Source organism: Salmo trutta, chromosome 12 (assembly GCF_901001165.1).
Source record: "Salmo trutta chromosome 12, fSalTru1.1, whole genome shotgun sequence".
Classification (NCBI taxonomy): domain Eukaryota; kingdom Metazoa; phylum Chordata; class Actinopteri; order Salmoniformes; family Salmonidae; genus Salmo; species Salmo trutta.
In genome coordinates this window covers 72,997,186-73,013,415 of record NC_042968.1, presented here as the reverse complement: position 1 = coordinate 73,013,415, position 16,230 = coordinate 72,997,186, and the positions used below count along the sequence as shown (strand labels likewise).

At 42.1% G+C, this 16,230-nt stretch overlaps 1 protein-coding gene across 1 annotated transcript in view; it reads left to right on the top strand.

Moving 5' to 3' along the window:
* Positions 1-16,230, top strand: part of arrdc1b (arrestin domain containing 1b) — a 57,284-nt gene that overhangs the window by 15,205 nt on the left and 25,849 nt on the right. The gene's annotated exons all lie outside the window — the stretch shown is intronic.

Genomic DNA, 16,230 nt, shown 5'->3' with positions numbered 1-16,230 from the left:
CCGGTATCTTCTTGCGTTGTAAAGTGTTCTAGCCTGTAATGCTAATGGTCATTGTTGTGCGAACATTAATTAACAGTTTCAAAAAATCTACATTCCCTGTAGCATTATTCAAGTGTGTTAACTTCTATGCAACATAAGTGACTATACAGCCCAGACTCCAAGGGAGTGCAGTGATTCCTCAGGACAGGCTACAGCTAACAATGAGTAACTGGAGCAGGCATGGAGCAGGCACGGTGATAGACAGACTTGATCCTCTCTCAAATCAGCACACAACGTGAGACACATTTGACAGAAGTAACAAAAGTAGCAAAAATTCTAGTACCGAACCGTTTCTCACAAAGTTTCGGTATACCGTGCAACACTATTATAGTCGATGTGGCTAATTTTCGGTTTATCATCCTAGCTCTAGGCGTTGGGCCAGCACGAGCAGCCAGAACAGCTTCAATACGCTTAGGCATATATTCTACAAGTGTCTGGAACTCTATTCGAGGGATGTGACACCATTCTTCCACAAGATGGTGGTGGAAAATGCTGTCTTAGGCGTCGCTCAAGAATCTCCCAAGTGTTCCGTTGGGTTGAGATCTTGTGACTGAGACACACATACACACACTCTTTTAACCCTCCATGCTCTTTTGAGATCCCTCTTTCAAAGTCACTGAGATCTCTTCTTCTAGCCATGGTAGCCAAAATAATGTGCAAGTGTTTCCGTTATTTTGGCAGTTACCTGTAGCTAGTCTAGAGATCAAACCCTTCCTGGGTGGAGATGGATGAGTCATCTACCACTTGTACATTGTGTAAGAGACAGAGACATTGGTTTCCTGCTTAGAGATACAGATTACATTTTGATTGTCATTATCTACACACCAAGTGGATTTTCCAGTTAGCGTGTGCTGTTCTCTGTTGTTAACTTGACATAATGTGACAGGCACTTAGCCTGGTGTTATATTGTTTGTTAAGGCTGTATGAGCTCACAAAACGATCTGGTTTCCTGTAACCCTCATGATAACAAGGATCCAAACATTGATCAAGCCTTGGAATGATTGTCTTGAAAGGCCAGGGTTCACCCATCCTTGGAGACAGAGGCCCTTGTAGACAGAAGGGATGGGAGAGGTTGTGTTGGGGGTGGTGGGGAGCTGGAAGATTGTCTGGAATGTCACACATTCCACAGTAAACAGAACCACTCTCTACTACTGGACACAGAATGGGTGGTTTGATGGATCTGAGCTGATTACACAACACACAAGATCACTGTACACTGAGTGTTTAATAACCGCTATCACCTGAGACAGGTAAGCAAGCCAGCAGCTGGCGTGTGTGTGTGAGGGTAATGTGTTGGTTACCATGACACCAACTCTGATCAATGCCCACTGGAGAGAGGTTTTTTTTACCTTCCAACATGACCCAAACTGACATGGTTATTTCCTATTGGTGCACGTGGGTAAATACAAGAGTAACAACATTCACCTGTTTTTGAACTTCTCAGGATTCTAAGAAATGCTCTGAAGTAGTTGAAGTAGTAGTTGAAGTAATTCGATGAGTATTTGAACAGGCCTTTACATAGACACACATTGATGTGCATAGACTTCACAGATTTCCTCAAATTACAATCTACTTCTTCCACAATAATTCAGCAGATCCTCCAACTCAACAATGTGTAACATAATTAGGATTTGATTTAATCAGATTTTTGCAAGATACTACGAGGCAACAAACCAGTTTGTACAGTAGGCTATACATAGTTTTATATAGGCCATATGAGATAATCCTAATTCCAAAGGATCAAAGATTAACATTATAGACAAAAACATAATGGCAATCAGTCACAATCAACATTTAGAAAAACTGTGCCTTTTTGATGGATGATTTAACATATACTCATCGTGCTGCTGTGCCTTATCTGTATGTACACAATCAAAGCAGATGTCCCCATATTGCAAATAAATCCCTCTGAAACGCAAGGCAGGGTTTAGGCCTACCTCTGGCTCTTATTTTAACTCTGCAGGATGGTTGGAGGAAATGTACAAGACCTGTACAAAGTCTTAAAAGGAGAGCGAGGATGCCAAGAGTAGCCGACTCTACAGTTTTGTTACATGGTTTGTAATGGCAGTGCTGGTGAGATCGGCTGTGGGCCAGACTGGCTCAGACAGAGGATGCTTGGTAGGGAAATGTGTGGAGGGGAACTGCAAACTCTTCCAATAATATACGGTGCATTCGGAAAGTATTCAGACCCCTTGACTTTTTCCACATTTTGTTACGTTACATCCTTATTCTAAAATGGATGAATTCGTTTTTCCCCCTCATCAATCTACACACAACACCCCATAATGACAAACCAAAAACTGAAATATTTGATTTTTTTTTTAAATGGAAATATAAAATGTACATAGGCATTCAGACCCTTTACTCAGTACTTTGTTGAAGCACCTTTGGCAGCGATTACAGCCATGAGTCTTCTTGGGTATGACGCTACGAACTTGGCACACCTGTATTTGGGGAGTTTCTCCCATTCTTCTTTGCAGATCCTCTCAAGCTCTGTCAGGTTGGATGGGGAGCGTCGCTGCAGAGTTATTTTTATGTCTCTCCAGAGATGTTCGATCGGGTTCAAGTCCGGGCTCTGGCTGGGCCACTCAAGGACATTCAAAGACTTGTCCCGAAGCCTTGGCTGTGTGCTTAGGGTTGTTGTCCTGTTGGAAGGTGAACCTTTGCCCCAGTCTGGCTGTGTCGCAGCCGGCCACGACCGGGAGACCCATGGGGCGGAGCACAATTGGCCCAGCGTCGTCTGAGTTAGGGGAGGGTTTGGCCGGCAGGGATGTTCTTGTCAATCGCGCACTAGCGACTCCTGTGGCGGGCTGGGCGCAATGTACGCTGACACGGTCACCAGGTGTACAGTGTTTCCTCTGACACATTGGTGTCGGCTGGCTTCCGGGTTAAGCGGGCATTGTGTCAAGAAGCAGAGAAGCTTGGCTGGATTGTGTTTCGCCTCTCCCGAGTCCGTACGCGAGTTGCAGCGATGGGACAGAACTGTAACTACCAACTGGATATCACAGAATTAAGGAGAAAAGGGAGAGAAAAAAGACCAGAGAATCTTGTTTCTCATGATCTGAGAGTCCTTTAGGTGCCCTTTGGCAAACTCCAAGCGGACTGTCATGTGCCTTTACTGAGGAATGGCTTCCATCTGGCCACTCTGCCATAAAGGTCTGATAGGTGGAGTGCTGCAGAAATGGTTGTCTTTCTGGAAGGTTCTCCCATCTCCACAGACAAACTCTGGAGCTCTGTCAGACAGACCATCAGGTTCTTGGTCACCTCCCTGACCAAGGCCATTCTCCCCCGATTGCTCAGTTTGGCCGGGCTGCCAGCTCTTGGAAGAGTCTTGGTGGTTCCAAACTTCTTCCATTTAAGAATGGAGGCCGCTGTGTTCTTGAGGACCATCAATGCTGCAGAAATATCTTGGTACCCTTCCCCAGATCTGTGCCTCGACACAATCCTGTCTCGGAGCTCTTCGGACAATTCCTTCGACCTCATAGCTTGATTTTTACTCTGACATACACTGTCCACTGTGGGACCTTTATATAGACAGGTGTGTGCCTTTCCAAATCATGTCCAATCAAGTTGTAGAAACATCTCAAGGATGATCAATGGAAACAGGATGCACCTGAGCTCAATTTCGAGTCTCATATCAAAGGGTCTGAATACTTATGTAACTTAGGCATTTTTTTTATTTTAGACATTTGCTAAAGTTTCTAAAAACCTGTTTTTGCTTTGTCATTATGGGGTATTGTGTGTATTTGATGATACATTTTAGAATAAGGCTGTAACGTAATAAAATGTGGAAAAAGGGAAGTTGTCTGAATACTTTCTGAATGCACTGTACCGTATCTGTCTATCCTGAACCTAAGGATGTCAGACTGACTGGACAGAGGAGAAGACAGACTGTGTGTAACGGCTGTCGTCTGAAGGTGAAGAAGTGGACCAAAGCGCAGCGTGGAATGTGTTCATGATTTTATTTGATCAAAAAACACTCTAACAAAGTAACAAAACGAAAAGCAAACAGTTCTCAGGTAACAGAATACTAAACAGAAAATAACCTCCCACAAAACTCAGGTGGAAAACAGGCTGCCTAAGTATGATTCCCAATCAGAGACAACGATTGACAGCTGCCTCTGATTTGGAACCACACTCGGCTCAAAAACAAAGAAATAGAAAACATAGATATTCCCACCCGAGTCACACCCTGACCTAACCAAACATAGAGAATAAATAAGATCTCTAAGGTCAGGGTGTGACACTGTGCAGCTTTTCATAAAGACTAAGCATCATCAGCTCTCCATTGAGATTAGAGCTGGGCGATCCATATTGAGATAACAATAAATCAGCAATAAATTACTATAAATTGTTTTGGGGGTAGGTGGTAGAGCTGAGCGATATGAACAAAACGTCATATCGCGATAAATGTAACTATTTTGCCCTATAACAATAAATACGACAATATAAATATTTTTTATGGACAGTTACTTTCTCTTCGCGATAGGGCTCTATACATTTTTTTTTATAGTGCCAAGTAAGACAACTGAGATGGTAACCTATGATTTAAAAGTTAGCTATTTCATCTAACATATCCAGGAAATGCATGATTGGTATTTTGATGTGCAACATGTCAAAATAGGATCCAGAATGATCAGATGTATTTTTGGCTCTTCAGAGGATTTGCCAACATCTTTGTGCATATTGGTCCCTATAGGCTAAATTATTCACCACCTGAGATAGAGGGAACTCAAAACACTTATCTAGATTGCTAACTCTAAATATGATATTGTTGCTATATAGCCATGTAGTATAATTAAATAATCTGTCAGTAAATGTAGGCTAATGTCCTACAAAAAGCCTAGGCCTATTCACTTCAAATAGCGCGCTCTGCTCCACTCTGTGGGTGCATCAAAACCATACTACAGCCTACTCCGGTTGTAAAGTGGTACCATGAATTCAACATTAAGAAATGAAAAAGAAATGATATACTCACAGAAAACGTAAACTTAAAAAAAAAAAATCTAAATGCATTTTTGGGCAGAAATTCCTTCTGGAACCTGTGAACTTTCATGTGCTTAAATAACAAACTTGTATGCCATCTGTAAATACTAATAAAATTGTTAAATTACGAGCCTAGTTGATTTACCACAGAAAAAGACAAGAACCTTCCTGCTAGCCATGATTGGCTGAGATATTGGGTGGGCTGGACATGTCGAAAGATGAGTTCAGATTGGTCTGCCATGATGCACGCTTCTGTCTATGACATGAGCTGGTCAGTATGTGTAGGTAAGCCTTTCTAACGCTGCTTTTTTGAAAGTTCTGGCGTTTGATTGCAAGTATGCAGATGGAGTCGAAAAGAGAACACACAAAAGGCTGTTATATAAAACACCTGTCTCCGGATTACATCTTCAAACTAAGGCCACCATGGCATCCTTGACAGAGAGGGAGAAGTATCCATCCATGTATACGGGTAAGATAGTCTAGCTAGCTACATTTTCAGATATTACACATTTCAAATTTAGTCAGAAAGTAATTTTCATTTCAAGTTAAAGCGTACTGTTGCCGTATTTCTCTCCATTCCATCTCCTTCTCTCTGTCTCTCAGTAACGCTAAAACAGCACACAGTGAGTTCATCTAATGATCTAGTTCAAATGCCTGTAAGTGAATCCTGCACAGACAGGACTGCAGGAGCTGTCGGTTCAACTAAGTTCCCACAGGGCCTGGGGTAGATAAAGAAATATTTGCATTTAAATTGCAATTCCTCCAAGATAAGTCTGGGTGAGAGTAACCAAGAGTATCTTTATTCAGTAGTAGAAGGTAGTAGGCTAACAGAAGGGTCTGAGGTATTTTGCAAATACCATTTCCTCTGGTATAGTAGATGAAAGTCATGCGCTTGCATGCAAAGCGAGTGTGTGTATGTGTGTGAATTAGGGCTGGGAATTTTATGATATTATCATGATACGCAAGTGCTGGTACGCTCAACAGTTTCCCGTGTGTATCTCTAATGGTCCGCCACCCAAAGGACATCCAGCCAATTTGACACAACTGTGGGAAGCATTGGCGTCAACATGGGCCAGCATCCCTGTGGAACGCTTTTGAAACCTAGTATACCCCTACGAATTGAGGCCGTTCTCATGGCAAAATATTAGGAAGGTCTTCTTCTTAATGTGTTTTACACTCAGTGTATATATATAGCAATTCAATACTGAGATTCGATGTTCCAAACATATTGCTCACCATACAGTGCATTCGGAAGTATTCAGACCCCTTTACATTTTCCACATTTTGTTACGTTACATAATCTATGAAATAGATTTTTTCCCTCATCAATCTACACAAAATCTACACACAATACCCCATAATGAAAAAGCAAAAACATTTTTTTATACATTTTTGCAATTGTATTACAAATAAAAAAACTGAAATATTATATTTACATAAGTATTCAGACCCTTTACTCAGTAATTTGTTGAAGCACCTTTGGCAGCGATTACAGCCATGAGTCTTCTTGGGTATGACGCTACAAGCATGGCACATCTGAATTTGGGGAGTTTCTCCCATTTTTCTCTGCAGATCCTCTCAAGCTCTGTCAGGTTGGATGGGGAGCGTCGCTGCACAGCTATTTTCAGGTCTCTATAGAGATGTTCGTTCGAGTTCAAGTCCTGGCTCTGGCTGGGCCACTTCAGGACATTCAGAGACTTGTCCTGAAGCCACTCCTGCGTTGTCTTGGCTGTGTGCTTAGGGTCGTTGTCTTGTTGGAAGGTGAACCTTCACCCCAGTCTGAGGTCCTGAGCGCTCTGGAGCAGGTTTTCATCGAGGATCTCTCTGTATATTGCTCCGTTCATCTTTCCCTCGATCCTGACTAGTCTCCCAGTCCCTGCCGCTGAAAAACATCCACACAGCATGATGCTGCCACCACCATGCTTCACCATAGGGATGGTATTGGCCAGGTGATGAGCGGTGCCTAGTTTCCTCCAGACGTGACGCTTGGCATTCAGGCCAAAGAGTTCAATCTTGGTTTCATCAGACCAGAGAATCTTGTTTCTCATGGTCTGAGTCCTTTAGGTGCCCTTTGGCAAACTCCAAGCGGCTCTCATGTGCCTTTTACTGAGTAGTGGCTTCCGTCTGTCCACTCTACCATAAAGGCCTGATTGGTGGAGTGCTGCAGAGATGGTTGTCCTTCTGGCCGTCATTGTAAATAAGAATTTGTTCTTAACTGACTTGCCTAGTTAAATAGAGGTTAAATAAAAATAAATACATAAACATGGACAGGACTAATGAGTTTAGAAAATGTGATGAGTTGTTCGCTTCCTGGACTAAACCTCACACGGGTAAAGCGCTCACTAAACAACACCTTTCCAACTAGGAGATGCTACGTCTGACCTTTTTATAGGGTTGTAGGGACGCCCCTCTCTGACGCACACTTCTCAACGTCCAGCCAATTATGGCTGGCGTAGTGCAATGAAGGCTTCTGATGAATACACTGGGGGTGTATCCCATTATGAAATACCTCACTTATACTATCAGAGAAACGGGATTAAAATCATAACCTAAAGTTTTCACTCTGGGTGCTCCTGCAGTAGCACCGTGCCCAGACCCCAAACATTTCCCCCCAATTAGGCTCAGGTCCAGTCAGGCCTCATGACTTGAGGAGGGCCGCATGCTGTCTGCATCAGAGTTTACCCTGCCCCTGCCATGCAGCCGCTCTGAGCAGCATACCGCCAGCTAGAGTTTGGTTATCCCCAAAGAGCACATAATGATATCAGTGGAAATCAGCAGAGATAAAGAAGGGTAATGGATGTCTGTTCTGCCCCTTCTTTTATGGCCAGTCAGCAGTCAGAAATGAGGAGTCAGAGGCATGAGCACTTACTGACCACTATACCCTCAATTAGAGCTAGGACGATAAACAGAAAGTTACCGACATTGCCTTCCTCTTACCGAAGCATTTTATATATAAGCCAGTAATTTTCTGTGATTTTGCTATACAGTATTCCTGTAGATTGTTCTAAAACCATTAGCCTATTTGATGAACAGTAATAGCCTATGCATTATTTTGATTCCTGCTATGAAAGGATCTGCCTGTCCACGTTTTGCTGTCAGCTGCTGTGTGAGCAAGCCACTTTCATTCCCTCTCCCCGCTGTGAGCATGGAGAAGTGAGAGATGCATTCTGAGAAGTGACCGACCGGCTCGATCTTATGTAGCAAAATTTGAAATTGTGTTTTTTACATTGGATAAAAGTAGAGACTGAGAGCTAGAAAATGGTATATCATATACTACAGTTGAAGAACAAAAAGTAAGTAATTCTGCTTTGAAAGTTGATAAACTTGTAACCAAATTTATTTGGAAATGGCCCTTGAATGTTTTGGTACACCTTTAGTATTAGAGAGCTCTTCTTTGTCTTCACCCATTCAGCATCGTTCACACTCTCTTAAGCCTTAGCCTCACCCAGCTCTTTAAGGAGTCACTTGTGAGGCCATGTACTAAACAACCAAATATTTCAAGAGTAAAGGCTGGTTTATACTACGGGTGTGTTCATATATTCAATCTGGAGCGCCAGAGTGTGCTCAGAGTGCGCTCTGGGCGTTCGTAAAAACTCAGAGCTTTGTCAGATTGTCCGTTCATAAACACAGAGCGTTCAGAGCTCTGTTTTTATGTTATACAGAGTGTTGGTGACTGCAACTGTGCTGCTGGCAACAATTTAATTACGCTTTTTTTGTCAACCTTTACTGACCAGTTCAACGGGTGTTGAACGTTCGAAAATTCGTAAATTCGTCAGTTATTCTGCGCTCTGGCACACTCAGACGAGTGCTCTGAAATCGGAGTAGATAGCCAGAGCGAATTTACCAGCTACGTCTTACGACAGTTGTTGCAGTGACATCATGAACATTTTATTGAAATGGTTACTTGCATAGTGGAGTCTTTTGTTTAGACACAATGAACCATAATTCCAACTCATAACGTTACTACCCTACATTAATCTGCAGGTAGCTAACCAACCAGGTTCAATGTTAGCTAGCTAACTAACATTAGGCTATAACTAGCAATGCAAATGGCTCTGAGATTTTATTTATTTATTTATTTCACCTTTATTTAACCTCTCTGGGCTACTCAACAGCCAGTTGAATCCCGTGGCGCGTTATTCAAATACCTTAGAAATGCTATTACTTCAATTTCTCAAAGATATGACTATTTTACAACATTTTAAAGACACGACTCTCGTTAATCTAACCACACTGTCCGATTTCAAAAAGGCTTTACAACGAAAGCAAAACATTAGGTTATGTCAGCAGAGTACCCAGCCAGAAATAATCAGACACCCATTTTTCAAGCTAGCATATAATGTCACATAAACCCAAACCACAGCTAAATGCAGCACTAACCTTTGATGATCTTCATCAGATGACAATCTTAGGACATTATGTTATACAATACATGCATGTCTGTTCAATCAAGTTCATATTTATATCAAAAACCAGCTTTTTACATTAGCAGGTGACTAGCATGTGACTAGCATTCCCACCGAACACTTCCGGTGAATTTACTAAATTACTCACAATAAACGTTCACAAAAAACATAACAATTATTTTAAGAATTATAGATACAGAACTCCTCTATGCACTCGATATGTCCGATTTTAAAATAGCTTTTCGGTGAAAGCACATTTTGCAATATTCTGAGTAGATAGCCCAGCCATCACGGCTAGCTATTTTGACACCCACCAAGTTTGACCCTCACCAAACTCCGATTTACTATTAGAAAAGTTTGATTACCTTTGGTGTTCTTCGTCAGAATGCACTCCCAGACTGCTACTTCAATAACAAATGTTGGTTTGGTTCAAAATAATCCATAGTTGTATCCAAATAGCGGCGTTTTTTTCGTGCGTTCAACACAATATCCAAGGGTGACGAAGGGTTACGCGCCCGACGCATTTCGTGACAAAAAAATTCAAAATATTCCATTACCCTACTTCGAAGCATGTCAACCGCTGTTTAAAATCAATTTTTATGCCATTTTTCTCGTAAAAAAGCGATAATATTCCGACCGGGAGTGGTGGTTTTCGTTCAAAGAGAGAGAAAGTAAACATGGAGTCGACTCGTGCACGAGCCTCAGTCTCATAGTACTCTGACCGGCCACTATCCAAACGCGCTAATGTTTTTCAGCCAGGGCCTGCAAAGCCACGATTCAGCTTTTTACCGCCTTCTGAGAGCCCATGGGAGCCGTAGGAAGTGTCACGTAACAGCAGAGATCCCCTGTATTGGATAGAGATAATCAAGAAGGCCAAGAAATGGTCAGACAGGGTACTTCTTGTTTGGAATCTTCTCAGGTTTTGGCCTGCCAAATGAGTTCTGTTATACTCACAGACACCATTCAAACAGTTTTAGAAACTTTGGAGTGTTTTCTATCCAAAGCTAATAATTATATGCATATTCTAGTTTCTGGGCAGGAGTAATAATCAGATTAAATCGGGTATGTTTTTTATCCGGCCGTGAAAATACTGCCCCCTAGTCATAACAGGTTAACTTGGCTTTCGAAGACCTTAGAAAGGCAGGGTAGGATAGATATAGGTCTGTAGCAGTTTGGGTCAAGAGTGTCCCCCCCTTTGAAGAGGGGGATGATACGAATGATACGAGTGATATTACTACAGCCAGCCAGCTAACATTAGCTAGCCAGCTGAAAGCAAGAGGCTCTCTAATTGTTTGCAGCTCTTTTAAGATTTAATGAGGATAGTGAGCGTGGCATTGGATTACTGGAGTGTAAGGATGGGATATGTTGAGAATGACTAAGTACGGGTGATCTCTGCCCTGCTATTGGGCCTCATGTAAAACTGGAGGCTACAGGTTTTCATTGGTGTTGTAACTTTAAAAGTGATGTGTGCTGTGAAAAGAAACATTCAAGTAAACTGAAGGTGGACAGATCTCAACAGGGAGTATCAAGTCTTCAGCTTTCTCTCTTGTTGCAAACACCATTCTGTATTTAGGGGAAGTCAGCATGGGTTTGGCTCCTTGAAAGGTTCCACCCTTTTTTATCTAAGGATGCTTTATCTTATGTGAACTTATGTGTATATGTGTGGGTGTGTATGCTTCTGTTGACATTGCGTGGACCTCTAAGACTCTGAGAACTCCTGGTCTCCCAATAAATTCAGCAGACCTTTTTAATCTGCTCATTAATACTCCTGATCTAGCTGTGATGAAATTACCAGTCTCAGGACAGACACAATCCTCCCCTTGTCTGAGCCCCAGTTCCGCTCCTTGTTTTGGCTGGAGGAAAACGAGCTACCTCTGTCTTTTATTGTTCTCTTAAATGCCAGACCTTAAACAAACCCACTGTAGCTCCTCTGTTTTCAGCCGCAACAGTTGAAACCCTTCTAAGGGTGCTCGTAAACAAGGAAATATCATTATCAGCCCAAAGTTAGCAGTCTGTCTTTTGTTTTCCCTGACAGTTCCTCTTTCCTGGCCCACACGCTGACTCATTGTTGCCATGCAGGGATGTCACTAGGGGCCATGTTCTCTAACTGAATGACTTCATATCATGGCCCTGATTGGTTGCACTGTCAGGGCAACCCTCTATCTGTTACCGAGGAGATTTTTCCCCACAAGATATTTGCATTGCCCACCTAGGCATGTACCAAAAGATTAACTAGGCCAATAACATTAACCAAAGGTTTAAACAGCCATGTCAAATCACAGGAACTATAGGTTCTATAGTCCCGTGTAGCTAAATTGGTAGAGCAAGGCGCCAGGGTTGTGGGTTCGATTCCCACGGGGGACCAGTATGAAGAAAGTATTAAAATGTATGCAGTCACTACTGTAAGTCGCTCTAGATAAGAGCGTCTGGTAAATGACTAAAATGTCAAATGTTTGAAAGTTCGAAAGAACACAGACACATTACAAACAGTAATGCAATATTGCATAACAGTTTCTATGAAAGTGTGCCCTCAAAGACATTCCTGTGGGAAGAGGAGAAAGGTTGTAATGTCAGGTATAATAGGTCCTAGACAAAAAGTCCTTCAAACCTACACAAAGAAGTGAGGGGAGGAAAATGTGAACTATTCTAAGCTCTCAACCAAGGGATAAGGAGTGCTTATAATTAGAGGTTGGCCGATTAATCGGCATGGCCGATTAATTAGGGCCGATTTCAAGTTTTCATAACAAAGAGGTAATCTGCATTTTTGGATGCCAATTATGGCCGATTACATTGCACTCCACGAGGAGACTGCGTGGCAGGCTGACCACCTGTTACGCGAGTGCAGCAAGGAGCCAAGGTAAGCTGCTAGCTAGCATTAAACTTATCTTATAAAACAATCAATCTTAACATAATTACTAGTTAACTACACATGGTTGATGATATTACTAGTATAACTAGCTTGTCCTGCGTTGCAAATAATCAATGTGGTGCCTGTTAATTTCTCATCGAATCACAGCCTACTTCGCCAAACGGGCGATGATTTAACAAAAAAAGCACTGTCGTTGCACCAATGTACCTAATCATAAACATCAATGTCTTTCTTAATATCAATACACAAGTATATTTTTTTAAACCTGCATATTTAGTTAAAATAAAGTCATGTTAGCAGGCAATATTAACTAGGGAAATTGTGTCATTTCTCTTGCGTTCTGTGCAAGCACAGTCAGGGAATATGCAGCAGTTTGGGCCGCCTGGCTCGTTGCAAACTGTGTGAAGACCATTTCTTCCTAACAAAGACCGTAATTAATTTGCCATAATTTTACATAATTATGACATAACATTGAAGGTTGTGCAATGTTGTGCAATGTAACAGCAATATTTAGACTTATGGATGCCACGCATTCGATAAAATACGGAAAGGTTCTGTATTTCACTGAAAGAATAAACGTTTTGTTTTCAAAATGGGAGTTTCTGGATTTTACCATATTAATGACCTAAGGCTCGTATTTCTGTGTGTTTATTATATTATAATTAAGTCTATGATTTGATTTTTGATCGAGCAGTAAGCATTCATTCAAACAGCACTTTCCTGCATTTGCCAGCAGCTCTTCGCAATGCTTGAAGCACACCGCTGTTTATGACTTCAAGCCTATCAACTCCCGAGATTAGGCTGGCAATACTATAGTGCCTATAAGAACATCCAAAAGTCAAAGGTATATGAAATGCAAATGGTATAGAGAGAAATAGTCCTATAATTCCTATAATAACTATAACCTAAAACTTCTTACCTGGGAATATTGAAGACTCATGTTAAAAGGAACCACCAGCTTTCATAGGTTCTCATGTTCTGAGCAAGGAACTTAAACGTTGGCTTTTTTACATGGCACATATTGCACTTTTACTTTCTTCTCCAACACTGTGTTTTTGCATTATTTAAACCAAATTGAACGTTTCATACTTTATTTGAGACCAAATAGATTTTTTTAATGTATTATATTAAGTTAAAATAAAAGTGTACATTCAATATTGTTGTAATTGTCATTATTACAAATGTATATATATATAAAAATTGGCCGATATAATCGGCATCGGCCTTTTTGGTCCTCAAGTAATCGGCATCGGTATCGGCATTGAAAAATCGTAATCGGTTGACCTCTACTACTTATAATACAACTATCCATGTTTGTCAAGGTCCTGATCATATGAACACTTCCAGTACTGGAGTAGCCTACGCTGGCTGATCCTTTTAGGATCAACTTTAATCTGTATACTGTGAACGGGGAGAATAAACTCTGAAAATTGAAAGGAATAAATGGAGCCGGTGTTCTCCACGCCTACTGACATGTTTCTCCGACACACTTATTGAACCGTGGAATAGGCATTGGAAGGACTCCAGCGTATTGGAGTGAACACAAAGACACACTGAGTCACAACTCGCTCTAGTCTCTCCTCTCTCCTCTCTCCCAACCAGCAATGCATTCTCTGATCATTTGTTGTGTTTGTTTGATGCCCAGAGGTTGTAAATACTTCATGGGTGGTCTGGTAAGGGATGGCTCAAAACTGCTACACTCCTGTTAACATTACTATGTGTGAGTGACTCTTGTAGGCACTGCTGGTAGGTGTATGAAGGCATATAGTTCTGCTGACACAGGAAGTCATGTGCTGCCTGACAGTCAGTCTGTCTGCTGTGGTGGTGGGGTTAGCAGATTAGAGATAGCTAGCTAACTCTACTGTCACCAGTGGAGGGGAGCCATCTTCTACTTGTGTGTGTCGCTCGGTCACACAGTCCATAACTGCGCAGTGTCATATGCTACCACTTCCATCCCCTGTACAGATCTCTCCATCTCTGACCTCTCTCTCTCCCTCCATTTCTGACAATGTGAAGCCATGAGGGAACATGATGCTGTAAGAGAGGAGGAGCGTGACCTTGTGTGAACATGGTGTTCCACTGCACATTATCAAAAGGTTTCAGTTCTGAGAGTTATGGACAGAGTCAGACACAGCTCTGACTACAGGGAAAGGGGGATATCTAGTCAGTTGTAAAACTGAATGCATTCAACTGAAAAATCTCTGAATCAGAGAGGGGCAGGCGGCTGCCTTAATCAACATCCATGTCATCAGCGCCAGGGGAACAGTGGGTTAACTGCCTTGCTCAGAACGACAGATTTTTATCTTGTCAGCTTGGGGATTTGATCCAGGAACCTTTCACTGGTCGCCATTCGACACTGGTTTCATATGAATATTGGCCAACACTGATACTGTTTCTTCGCTGTTTCCTCCACCCTCTCCATCTGTTAACTACACAATACAATCAAGTGTCTGTTTTGTTCGATTATTTCCAATCAAGAGAGAATAGAGCCACTCTGCCCAGCAGCAGCAGCCGCCACTAATGACCAAATTTAACCCATTGTGCTTTTTACAGCCAAACACATGACTGGCTCAACTGTTCTGGGGAACTACTGTAAGCTTCATATTGTAAAATAATATGACCAATGAAATGAAGGTGAAGGATAGAATCTGCTTTATCTCCTAACATATTGCACACGTTGACTCTAGGTATTTATTAGCTTAAAAAGTAGCCTCAAATATTCAAATGTATTGAAAAACTTCAAAGAAGTTGTTTTGACGGTATTGACGCTATTGGAAAAACCATCCTGTGGATTTTCCCAAATACCCCGATATACGATTTACCGCCCAAGCCTAGTATGGAACGATTTACCGCCCAAGTCTAGTATGGAACGATTTACCGCCCAAGTCTAGTATGGAACGATTTACCGCCCAAGCCTAGTATGGAACGATTTACCGCCCAAGCCTAGTATGGAACGATTTACCGCCCAAGTCTAGTATGGAACGATTTACCGCCCAAGCCTAGTATGGAACGATTTACCGCCCAAGCCTAGTATGGAACGATTTACCGCCCAAGTCTAGTATGGAACGATTTACCGCCCAAGTCTAGTATGGAACGATTTACCGCCCAAGCCTAGTATGGAACGATTTACCGCCCAAGCCTAGTATGGAACGATTTACCGCCCAAACCTAGTATGGAACGATTTACCGCCCAAGTCTAGTATGGAACCATTTACCGCCCAAGTCTAGTATGGAACGATTTACCGCCCAAGTCTAGTATGGAACGATTTACCGCCCAAGCCTAGTATGGAACGATTTACCGCCCAAGTCTAGTATGGAACAATTTACCGGCCATGTCTAGTATGGAACGATTTACCGCCCAAACCTAGTATGGAACGATTTACCGCCCAAGTCTAGTATGGAACGATTTACCGCCCAAGCCTAGTATGGAACGATTTACCGCCTAAGTCTAGTATGGAACGATTTACCGCCCAAGTCTAGTATGGAACGATTTACCGCCCAAGCCTAGTATGGAACTCAGCACAGCGGTCCTTAAACCACACAGAGCCTCTCCATACATCACGTCACATGTGTTGTGTCTGCTGTGTGCGGTGTGATCATGATGTCACTCTCAGATCCCTCTGAGGATCACACTAACCCTCTGGGGAGAGATAGGAGCTTATCATAGATTAGTAGTGGCTGCATGTATGCTACATCATTAAACATTCTAAAAATCTCCTGGAACATGTTTCGGTTGACCTTTACTTACATAATGATAATATTACCCAGAAAAGTTTGGGTTCCTATGAAGATTGATGTATAGTCTGCCTATCCCGATAGGGCAAGTGTGGCTGGCTTCCCCGATATAGGCTAGCAATTGGAATTGACTTGCATTAGCTTCTTAGTAACATATTCAATAGCCCCATCGAACAGGTGAGTGGTGAAGCTATTC